The sequence below is a fragment of the Bacillus rossius genome, unplaced genomic scaffold (genome assembly GCF_032445375.1).
Source record: "Bacillus rossius redtenbacheri isolate Brsri unplaced genomic scaffold, Brsri_v3 Brsri_v3_scf606, whole genome shotgun sequence".
Taxonomy (NCBI): domain Eukaryota; kingdom Metazoa; phylum Arthropoda; class Insecta; order Phasmatodea; family Bacillidae; genus Bacillus; species Bacillus rossius.
Genome location: NW_026962817.1, coordinates 16,835 through 28,874, shown reverse-complemented (window position 1 = coordinate 28,874; position 12,040 = coordinate 16,835). Strand labels below are relative to the sequence as shown.

At 50.5% G+C, this 12,040-nt stretch overlaps 2 non-coding genes and 3 pseudogenes across 2 annotated transcripts; all 5 read right to left on the bottom strand.

Annotated features, from left to right (window-relative positions):
- Positions 1–304: 304 nt before the first annotated feature.
- LOC134545158 (U2 spliceosomal RNA) lies at positions 305–498 on the bottom strand. The gene has a single exon (XR_010078303.1). It is a non-coding gene; the product is annotated as a U2 spliceosomal RNA (small nuclear RNA).
- A 410-nt stretch (positions 499–908) lies between these two features.
- LOC134545165 (U2 spliceosomal RNA) lies at positions 909–1,073 on the bottom strand (annotated as a pseudogene).
- A 656-nt stretch (positions 1,074–1,729) lies between these two features.
- On the bottom strand, positions 1,730–1,922 carry LOC134545168 (U2 spliceosomal RNA). Its single transcript, XR_010078308.1, has one exon. It is a non-coding gene; the product is annotated as a U2 spliceosomal RNA (small nuclear RNA).
- Positions 1,923–2,332: 410 nt separating this feature from the next.
- Positions 2,333–2,497, bottom strand: LOC134545164 (U2 spliceosomal RNA; annotated as a pseudogene).
- Positions 2,498–3,153: 656 nt separating this feature from the next.
- Positions 3,154–3,332, bottom strand: LOC134545169 (U2 spliceosomal RNA; annotated as a pseudogene).
- Between the last annotated feature and the right edge of the window lie 8,708 nt (positions 3,333–12,040).

Sequence of the window (12,040 nt, the reverse complement as noted above, 5' to 3'; positions counted from 1 at the left end):
TATGATAAAATAAAATAATTAATTCCTATTATTCTGCACACAAAATTGCTAAGTTCCTACATGTTCTCGCATTCCAAGTTCGTCCCTTGGGCATCCTTGTAGTTCCTGTTCGGCCGCCCCTGGCAGCACCTACTGGATCAGCTTTCTCTTCCTCTTCATTTGTTGAATGTACACACGACTTTTCTGTATTGTCTCTGCACTTGGGCACATTACATTACAACAATCAATTTTTCACTATCATCCATTCTTACAAGTTGGTAACAATGTTTATTACATTTAAAACAAACTTAAAGTTTATTACATTTTGTGGTGGGCCGATCCCGGTGGTACTGCAATACCGGGCCAACCCGCGGCGGAGGTGGGGGCAAGCCCCTAGCACTCCGCCCTGTTCCAAAAATCAGTTTAATATTCTGGTCCTGCGATGCAGGACGTATCAGATATTAAGCTGATAAGAACAGATACTACACTTTGATCTTAGCCAAAAGGCCGAGAAGCGATAACAATCCTAATGAACCAGGAGCTATATGGGCTCCCTATTACTAAATCAAATGCTATAACAAGGTCTACTGACTTCCATAAACGACTGTACACTTTCGACGAGCCGTCATACTCTACACCACACATGCACAAGCATGGTCTGTACATTGATAATATCTTCAATACAGTGACACGAGGTATTACAATCCAAATGAATCACTATTCACCAGCAATAAACAAAAAACTTGGTATATCCATAACAACGCTCTTACAATTACCGTACTTTCCACTTGCTGCAGCACAAGCTGGTCCCTTAGATTAACTGCAGTTTCAATAAGGCAAGAATGATTCTCATGGGAGAGTTGACTTTATACATTACATTTTAATTGTCAATATAATTTTATCTAAACAGATATTTAACGTTGCCTAAGCAATGTGCCCCCATGCTGGCATGCACTAGGCAGTGGCCAGCAGGGTCAATCGCACTCCCCGGACCAGGTCCGGGGGCAATCCGTCACAAAAAATGCTGCCAAGACAAAGTGTAGAAGAATCGCAGATACTACACTTCGATCTTAGCCAAAAGGCCGAGAAGCGATACTACACTCTGATCTTAGCCGAAAGGCCGAGAAACATCCCTTAAAATACACATCAAAATTAATATTGCACATTGTAAAACTCCATTAACCAAACACATGTAGTTCAACAGATAAAAAAAAGTCAATACAATTCATACAAATATTAACATGAGTAATGAATAACAATAATAGTAATAAAAGGTTTCACAACAAGCCTTAACCACACACTTACATAAACTCACGCATCGACATGACAAAATACATTTTCAATACATCATCATTATTATCATTTAACACTGCCTAATTGTTAATTATATTGAATTTTTTCTCACACAGCTAAATTTATTAAACATTCACAACAAGCACTACATTGTATGATAAAATAAAATAATTAATTCCTATTATTCTGCACACAAAATTGCTAAGTTCCTACATGTTCTCGCATTCCAAGTTCGTCCCTTGGGCATCCTTGTAGTTCCTGTTCGGCCGCCCCTGGCAGCACCTACTGGATCAGCTTTCTCTTCCTCTTCATTTGTTGAATGTACACACGACTTTTCTGTATTGTCTCTGCACTTGGGCACATTACATTACAACAATCAATTTTTCACTATCATCCATTCTTACAAGTTGGTAACAATGTTTATTACATTTAAAACAAACTTAAAGTTTATTACATTTTGTGGTGGGCCGATCCCGGTGGTACTGCAATACCGGGCCAACCCGCGGCGGAGGTGGGGCAAGCCCCTAGCACTCCGCCCTGTTCCAAAAATCAGTTTAATATTCTGGTCCTGCGATGCAGGACGTATCAGATATTAAGCTGATAAGAACAGATACTACACTTTGATCTTAGCCAAAAGGCCGAGAAGCGATAACAATCCTAATGAACCAGGAGCTATATGGGCTCCCTATTACTAAATCAAATGCTATAACAAGGTCTACTGACTTCCATAAACGACTGTACACTTTCGACGAGCCGTCATACTCTACACCACACATGCACAAGCATGGTCTGTACATTGATAATATCTTCAATACAGTGACACGAGGTATTACAATCCAAATGAATCACTATTCACCAGCAATAAACAAAAAACTTGGTATATCCATAACAACGCTCTTACAATTACCGTACTTTCCACTTGCTGCAGCACAAGCTGGTCCCTTAGATTAACTGCAGTTTCAATAAGGCAAGAATGATTCTCATGGGAGAGTTGACTTTATACATTACATTTTAATTGTCAATATAATTTTATCTAAACAGATATTTAACGTTGCCTAAGCAATGTGCCCCCATGCTGGCATGCACTAGGCAGTGGCCAGCAGGGTCAATCGCACTCCCCGGACCAGGTCCGGGGGCAATCCGTCACAAAAAATGCTGCCAAGACAAAGTGTAGAAGAATCGCAGATACTACACTTCGATCTTAGCCAAAAGGCCGAGAAGCGATACTACACTCTGATCTTAGCCGAAAGGCCGAGAAACATCCCTTAAAATACACATCAAAATTAATATTGCACATTGTAAAACTCCATTAACCAAACACATGTAGTTCAACAGATAAAAAAAAGTCAATACAATTCATACAAATATTAACATGAGTAATGAATAACAATAATAGTAATAAAAGGTTTCACAACAAGCCTTAACCACACACTTACATAAACTCACGCATCGACATGACAAAATACATTTTCAATACATCATCATTATTATCATTTAACACTGCCTAATTGTTAATTATATTGAATTTTTTCTCACACAGCTAAATTTATTAAACATTCACAACAAGCACTACATTGTATGATAAAATAAAATAATTAATTCCTATTATTCTGCACACAAAATTGCTAAGTTCCTACATGTTCTCGCATTCCAAGTTCGTCCCTTGGGCATCCTTGTAGTTCCTGTTCGGCCGCCCCTGGCAGCACCTACTGGATCAGCTTTCTCTTCCTCTTCATTTGTTGAATGTACACACGACTTTTCTGTATTGTCTCTGCACTTGGGCACATTACATTACAACAATCAATTTTTCACTATCATCCATTCTTACAAGTTGGTAACAATGTTTATTACATTTAAAACAAACTTAAAGTTTATTACATTTTGTGGTGGGCCGATCCCGGTGGTACTGCAATACCGGGCCAACCCGCGGCGGAGGTGGGGCAAGCCCCTAGCACTCCGCCCTGTTCCAAAAATCAGTTTAATATTCTGGTCCTGCGATGCAGGACGTATCAGATATTAAGCTGATAAGAACAGATTTGAAAGCTATTTATTAGCAATATCTCAAAACCCTTTACAATATTAAAAACACATATTAGGAAATGGAAAAAGGGGCACCTAGCGCCCGGAAAACCAAAGATTATGGGAGAATTAAAGTGAAACTAATCCCACCGTGCCCCTGGGGCCGGTTCCCTCCCTCAAAGGCGGGAGGTAAGAAGTTACGTTAAAAGGGGAACTAGTCCCCGCAAGTCACTAACTAGACTAAAAGAAAGAAGTTACGTTAAAACAGAACTAGTCTGTTGCAAGAAAAGAAAACAAAAACCCTCTTAAGATATAAAATATTCACGAACAAGGAGCCTAGCTCCCCGCGGTCCTTAAATAATTAAACACACATATGCACTTTTACCACAACTAAATTTACTCCGGGGAGTAGCCCCTCCTGAAGTTACTTAAGATATTTTAGTTTAATGGGCAGGCTGCCTGCCCCAAAGAAACCCAGCTATGGCTGCCCCCCACCCTCTACATCACAGTGCCTCCATACTGCTCTCCTAACAAGCTATTAGGGCATGCACACTTGGCCGGCCTCAGAGAGACCAACCAAACATGGACACCAGAAGGTATTGAAGTCCCTACAAGCCACGACGCGGTGCCGCCCCAGCCAGGGTACGGCCCTATACGCCGTGGCCCCCCCGCCCCCACCGCATCACTCCGAGGAATGACACGATGAGGGCGGGAGCCTAATGGTTAACCTGACTGTAATTAGGTTCTGAATGCTGGCCTACAGTTTGTGCACAATCCCTGTTGTGTGCAAGACCAGGCCTGGGCAGGGGTGTATTTCCCACTCCTCTTTAAGATTTATGATAGTTAGGGGAGTGAATTTAAACATTAATGTAGAAGTGCCAGTTGTTGTGGCCATGCATTATTACAAAGAACAAGCACCAGATAAATTGAAAGTAAAAAGGGTGGCAGCCTTAGGGGCACTAAAGGCCTGCTCATGACAGACCCTTACCACCCAGTCACCTCAGGTCAGTCCCGCACACACACTTGGGGGCCTTCCTACCACAGATGCTAGATGTTAAATTGGCATAGTAGCCAATGCAAGGATAAATCTTGTAAACAAGCATTCAGTTATTGCTGTTGAGAAGTAGAAGTTAAGGTTGAGAACAGACTTTGGCACTGGCCTTCAACTTTGCAAATCTAAGCATGCCTTAAATACTTCATGTTACACTTGGGAAAGGAAATGAATGAAGATACACAGCAGAGAAATAAAAATTATACAGAGGGTCTAACCCTCACAAACTTAAATAATGATCAAACCTGTAAGAGAAAAGAGAAACATACATAGCACTGAAAAAGAAAATTAATGAAAAATAAAAAAATAAAAAAATTAAATTTTTGCTAGAAGAGCTCGCACGAAGCGTTATACAAGGTGTCTAACACCTGCAAACTTAAGATATTTCAAGTAATGATGTTATATGTGGAGTGAAGCTCTGGGCTGAAAACTTTTAAATATTAGACATTGTGCAGAGTATTGATGGAAAACAAGGTGTCTAACACCTGCAAACCTTAAGTAACATCATTGTAGAATACATAAGTTTTAATAAACTACACAAGGTGTCTAACACCCACAAACTTAAAATATCTCAGATGGAGGGGGCAAGCTGTTCAGAAGTAACAAATAATAACAATTTAAAAGAAATGATTGTTTTAGACTATTTAGATAGTATTGTTTACCAGGGAAAATTAGATTGCAGTTTCTTGAAAGGGGTTGTTTTAGGTTGAATGTTGTTTTTATTATTGGGGAGAGGAGAAAGTCATTAGTTTTGAAAGTGATGCTACGATGGGTGGTTTAGGTGAATTTTACTGTATTGTGTGTTAGGTAGGATGTTCAAATGTAATTAGTTGTGTGGTAGTGTTTACTATTTGTTACAAGTGTTTGGGATATTATTTGGCATTTGATTTAGTAAGTCAGAGGTTAAAAGTGTGCTATTTTACTAGTGGTTTTTGTATATGGGATTAGAAGAAGTTTGAAATTATTGAACTGAGGGGTGATTTATTTAGGTGTCTGGTGATGCTGTTGTTTTATATTTGTGTTTTATGGCAGTGTTAAGCAGGTGCACTAGGTCAGGGGGGAATTATTGTAATTAAATGCATATGGCTCTATTTTAATTGTGATTTAGGTGTTGAGTTGTGGTGAGGTGGCTGCTAATGATGCATGACTATTTTAGAAGCAGAGGCAGATTGAAGTGTGTTGAGAGGGGGAGATTCAGGTTAATTGTTATTATTGGGGATGGGAGAAAATAAATCATTAAACTGGGGAGTGATGTTACGACGGGTGGGTTTAGGTGAGTTTAACAATATTGAGAGTAAGGCGGGTCATACATGTGTAATTAGTTTTGTGGTGATGTTTACTAAGAGTTACAAGTGCTTGGGTTATTGTGTGGCATTTTAATTAATAAGTTAGAGGTTGAAAGTGTGCTATTTTGACTAGTGGTTTGTATATATGGTATTAGAAGAAGTTTGTTATTATTAAACCGAGGAGTGATTTATTTTAGGTGTCTGTTGTTGCTGTTATATTAATTGTACGTTATTGTGCTGGAGACAAAAATGTTAGGAAAGTTTACAATGTCAGGGGGAATTATAGTTAGTGACCGCATGTGGCTCTATGGGGAGTGCATTATATTAGGTGACTGGTGTTTTATTTCTTTTTTATGGCAGTGGCTGCATATGTGCTATTAAGTTTACAAATTCATAGGGAAATTATTGTTATTAAACGTGTGTGGCTCTATTTTAATTGTGAGTTAGGTGTGGTGTTGTGCTGGGGTGGCTATTAATGGTGCATGACTATTGTGGAAGCAGGAACAGTGGCAAATTTAACTGTGGTGTAAAATAGGTAGATATTATTATTGCGTGGTGGAGATTGCAAGTGTGAACAATGATGGCATTCAGGCATGATTGATACTTCCTGGTAGGGTGGGGGGCAAAAGCGTCCTCGTCAACTAAATCTAGGGGTCCAACCACAACATTATCGGTCCAACACTTAGACGTCCGCACACAAACACACATTGGCACACGACAGGGCCCGGACAGGCACCCTGCTCCCACGCTGATCCCGCGGCGGAGTGCTGGGGCACTCGGGCCTCTGCTTCAGTTTTCTGCAGAGGGGCTCACAAGTCCCCCCCTTCCACCGGTGATCCAACGGTGGGAGGCTGGTGCCTCCATGGCCATCTACTTCTGTGTTCAGCGGGGAGGGCACCTGCGTCCCTCCCCTTCCACCGGTGGTCCAACGGTGGAGCGCTGGTGCGCTCCGGCAGCACTTCTGTTTTCGTCGGGGGGGCTCTCAGGTCCCCCCCTTCCACCGGTGGTCCAACGGTGGGGGGCTGGTGCCCCCAGCGGTGCGGCGCCGAGTGGCCGATTGTTGGGGCACGAACCACGGTGTTGCGGGCACCGCGGCTCCAGCGCCCGGGGCCCACATCATGGTTGTGGTCCTGGTCTGCCCCTTGGTCGACGACCACCTTGTCCTCTCCCACGGCCACGACCCCGGACTGCGGGGGCCTGGTCTGGGACTGGTTGCGGGTTGGCAGGCGGCGCCTCCACCTGGTACTGACGGTGGCCCGTGACGTGCTCGGTGTAGATGTCACGGGACCACCTGATGACGTCAGACACCATGAGGTGCCGCATCTTCCGTGCGTACCTCCAGCGGACACGTAACTGCTGGAGGACGTAGTCGTTGCACGGGTCCCAGGATCCGAGGGACCCGACAACGAGGGCCTCGTTGAAAACTGTGTAGCCCTGCGCAGTCAGTGTGTCTGCCAACCCCTGGTATTTCGTCGTCTTTGTGGTCCGCACGAGATCCAAAGCCTGGCTCCGGTTCTCGAACGGGACCGCGACATCCACTATGGAGATCTTCTTCCTGGGCTCGTCCACGACCACCAGGTCAGGACGGAGCAAGGACCCGGTGTGGGGCACGGCACGGTTCACCCGCACCTCCACGCCCGGGTCCCTCGGGATGGCAGCGGCCAGCCTGTGCAGCACCGAGTTGTGGCGGTGCTGCCAGGCGGCGGAGTGGCGGCCGCAGTGGTTGAGGACGTGCGGCAGCGTCTCGTTGGGGTGAAGACACCGCCGGCACATCTTGTTCCTCGCTGGTCCTCGCAGAGCTCCATTCAGGGGCACCACGTTGAGACGTGCCCTGTGAATGAAGCGCCATTCTGCGAAGCGAGTAAACTTGCCATCCCGGAGGAAGTGGGAGCTGGCGGGGTTCCGGGAGACCGGTTCCATGGCCTTCCCCTGATCTGGAAGGGCCACGAGTCTCCTTCTGTACTCCTGGCGCCGGGCCGTGGCCAGACGCCGGTAGACTTGGGAGCGTGCCCCGGGACCGACCAGGATGCGGCCCGCGGCACTTTCAGGTGCGGGGATTTCCATCTGGACCTCCTGGAGCTCCTCACTCCAGCGCCATTTCGTTCCTGTGCTCTTCTTGAGGCGCCTTCCTGCACTTCGTGTGAAGGTCCAGTGGTTCCCCAGGGCGCCACCATCACGGTTGAACTCGCCCTCGGTCTCCCCGTTGAGGAACCCCACCATGTCATCTTTCGAAATTTCCTGCTTGCCCAGCTTCTGCTTTGTTGTCTGGAACAAGCTGGCCCACGCCAAGTCTTTTACGTCAGGGTCCTTGCACGTCAGGAGCCTGTAGCCATGCGTGACCGTGGCCAAGTCACACATGTCTGCGAGTGGGAGGAGACCAGCTCCCCCCTCATGCGTTGGGGCGTGGACGATGAGCGGAGTGGCACGCAAGGGGAGGTGCATCCACTCCTTGCAGTACTTCTTCATCTTCTTGTCGAACCGCGTCACCACAGCTTTCCTGACGCGGCCTCCCCTCAAGATGAATTGCAGCCTCGACTGGAGGAATGTCGAGACTGCGTTGATCTTCTGCCAGGGGGCGAGGAGACTGGCGTGGATCTTGTCGAGATCTGCCCCCATGGCTTCCACTTCTTGCTCGGGCGACTGGGCATTCCGGTAACCTGTCGGAACACCCAGGTGACGATACGTGTCGCCCTCAGCGAGTGCGGCGATCGGGACCCCGGCAACCTGCATCACGGTGGGTTGCACCCCAGGTTGCGCTCCAGGCTGGCGCATCACCCGGCGACCGGTCCTGCAGTCTATGTGAAGTGATGCGCATTTTCTGGGCTTGAAGCGCAAGCCGGCCCAGTTACCGGCCTCGTTGACCCCATCCAGCAGGGTCTGCAGGCTCTCGGGGTCCCGCCCGATGAGGACGATGTCATCTGCGTAGGCGAGGATGGCGTGGTGGTGCTCGAGGACAGAGTAGCCCAACTCTTCCTCCCTTCTGGCGGCCGTCCTCAGCACTGCCTCCATGCTGAGGTTGAAGAGAATGGGGCTGAGGGGACAGCCCTGACGGACGCCAGCACGGATCGGGATCTCCTCCGTGAAGCCATCCTCGGAACGGACCCGTGTCGTCCCGCCGTGGTACAGGTCCGCGATGAGGGCACGCAGCGTCTCGGGTACCCTCATCTCTGTGAGCGAGTGCTGGATGTACGCGTGCGGGATGGACCCGAACGCGTTGGCGAGATCCAGCCAGGCGATGGCGACCTCGCGTTTCTTCGCCCTGCAGTCATCCAGGATGGACTGCAGGACAAAGTTGTGCTCCAAGCAGCCCTCGTACTCCATGAAGCCCTTCTGCTGCTTGGAGATGCGCCCCGTCCGGGCAGCCCACGCGCCCAGGCGGGCAGCGACCACCGACAGGAACAGCTTGGAAATGGTGGTGCTGAGCGCAATCGGACGCCAGTTGTCTGGGACGTCCTTGTCGCCATCCTTGTAGATGAGGACCGTGTTGGACCTCTTCCACGATCCGGGGACACGATTGTGGGCGTGCACTGCGGTGTAGAGGGCCGCAAGCACGTGGCAACCTGGGTCAGCCCTCTTCAACAAATTGTACCTGATGCCATCCTGCCCAGGTGCCGTGTTCTTGGTGCGGGCGAGCTTCTTCGCGACCTCCCTGGTGGTGAATGGTCTGGCCAGCTCGTCCACTTCCTCCTCTGTCGGATCATCGTGTGCCAGTGCGCAACCTGCAGGCGTGGGACCCACTTCGTAGCCATGGTCTGAGAATGTCTCTGTGAAGTGGTCCTGCAGGCGGGCTCCCGCAATCCGGCAATAGGGAGACTCTGTTTCCAGGATCTCCTGCATCGCCTTCTTGGGGTTGGCCCTGTACAATTTCTGGATCTTGGCGGCGGCCTCCCCGTCAAATGCAAATGCCGGCCGCCGCCTGCGCTGGCGGGCGGGGTTGCCGGGCCCTCTCCGGCCACCCCTCGCTCCTTCGCCACCCCCTGGAGCACGTGCCGCGCCCCCCTCTTCTTCTCGTACCTTGAGGGCGACGACAAACTCCGTGTACTCGTCGCAGACGTGCTCCAGGGATTCCCAGTCTTCCTCGGCTGCCGAGATCCGAGCCATCCACTCCAGCTGGACTTGGCTGGGCCGGACCTCGGGTTCGCCGTCTTCTCCTTCGTCTTCCGAGGCGGACTGGTGGTCTGCCGCCTCTGCTGGGCGTCCTCGGACCTGGTGGCGGTTCTCCCTGGGCTGCTGGCCGTGACGCGCCCGGGGGACCTCCTCTCGTACCTCCCGGGCATTCTGGGTGGGCAGCCCCACGCCAGGACCAGACAGCTCCCGCGCGGCCGGGGGAGGCCGCACCCTCCCCCCGACCACGCCCACAGTTGGCTCCACCGGCGCCGGCACCTCCGCCTGCACCGCCGCGTCGGCAGCCTCCTGCTCTGGGGCGACGTCATCCTCCGTCTGCGTCCCCATCTCACATCTTCCTGGCAGCTCCTCATCATGGTCTGGATCAGTTTGGGTTCCTCCCTCCGAGTGCAGGAGTGGGAACCTGATGAGGTGGGCTGGCACCACGTGCAACTCCGGTGCAGTCCGCTGCTCAGGTGTGCTTCCCCCAGGAGACATACTGGGGGCATCTCCGGTCTGCCAGTCCCTGGGTGGCAGACCCTCTCCTCTCTCCTCCTCTACTCCGATGCACTCCTGCTCCGGCGCCGGCGCTGGGACATCCTCCCGTTCGGTATAGGAGGGACGGCACGCCGGGCCTGGTGATGGCCTCGGGTGCAGCGGCAGCATTCTGGACAGAAGCTGGGCCGCCTCCTCCTCGTTGGTGGTCACCTGCGGGAGCGCAGGTGCCGGAGTCCCTTTGGGTGCCGGTGATCCAGGGAGGGGTGTCGTGCGGAGCGACAGTGACAGCTTCTTCCTGCGGCACAGAAACAAAGCCTCCCTCCCCGTTGCATCGTCGCGCGCCGGCGTGACGGGTCCAGGTGATGTCCGTCTCTTCTTCCTGGGGGGCAAAACAACACATGTCTCCTGGCCTTCCTCTCGTGCAGGCGGAGAGAGACGGTGGGAGGGACCAGGCACCGGAGACGGCAGCCGCGGCGGCAACGGCCGGGGCTGCGGATCATCAGCGTCTTCATCTGAGGAGCGCCGTGCCTCCCGCCGGGCCACACGAGCAGGTGGAGTCCGTGCTGGCGCGCCCAGGCCTGCCTCTCGCGCCTGGCGTGCCGCGAGTCTCCGCACCTCAGCTCTGTGGACGTTGGCAACGTGGTTCTGAGCCACCCTCAGCGGATATCCAGCGCCCGAAAATGCGGAAGCACAGAACCTGCAGCGGAACTCCACCGCAGTCACCTCTGGGTGGTGTCGCTTCATGTGCTTCCACATGTCCGACCATGCTGAATACCGCCCCCGGATCCTCAGCCCGAAGCCATGCGTCCCACAGAGGATGCACGTCAACTCGGCCGGTAGTGGCACCGGCACGCGCAGGCACCCCGGCTCACCCGGGTCACGCACCAAGGACACCATCTCCCGAACGGCAACCCTCTCATCCTCCTCCTCATCATCAGACGCGAGATCCGAGTCCGTACCATCCGCCTCCGGCAGCGCCGGCTCGATGCCCCGGCCCGGGTGCACCGTCTCAAAATGCAGCCTTGCTGCCCTCAGGGACCGGATCTCTTCGTGCGGCCTACAAATCTCACAGCGAAACCATAGCCCCGCAGAGTCATGCGCCCGGCGCACATGCGCCGCCAGATCAGCCAGTCGTCCGAAGACAGACCCGAACTGCTGAAGCCGCACACACGCAGGGCACTGGATCTCCTCTGGGGCCGGCAACGCCACGAAGCTGGGACGCACGGGCATCCTGAAAAACACTTACACTAACAAAAAGAGAACAACACAGCCGCACAGCAGCAAACAACTAGATCTGTAAAAGAACAATATATACAAACTCTTATAACAAGATAACACTAAGGGTATGTATAGAGTACCCTGAAAAATAAGGAAACAATAGACTCTGAAAATATAACAATTAACCACCTAACAATATATAGAACTCTACTAAAGTATAAACTCTGAAAGGTAAATAAAACTCTACTTAAAACTAATCAGGTACAGGCCACTAAAAAGAAAATATCACAAGTCACAATCGGTGGGGCTGCTACTTGGTAAACCAAGAAGCAACAGTCAAATCCGGGGGTGCAGCGGCAAGCCGAGTGCCGGGCTAAGAGTCAGGCACTCTTCTCCTGGGCAGCTGTAAACAGACAAGCGACGACCGCTTCTGGAGCAGTTCGCTGTCCTGAGAAGAACTACACAGGCGGCTCAAGACACTACAAGGTCACTGGTTGTGCCCTAGGTTTCTGGAACACTAGGGGGGTGTACAAATGTGTCAAGGGCTGGGCCTTACAACACAAGTACACTAGAGTGCTGGAAGGAGCAAAAC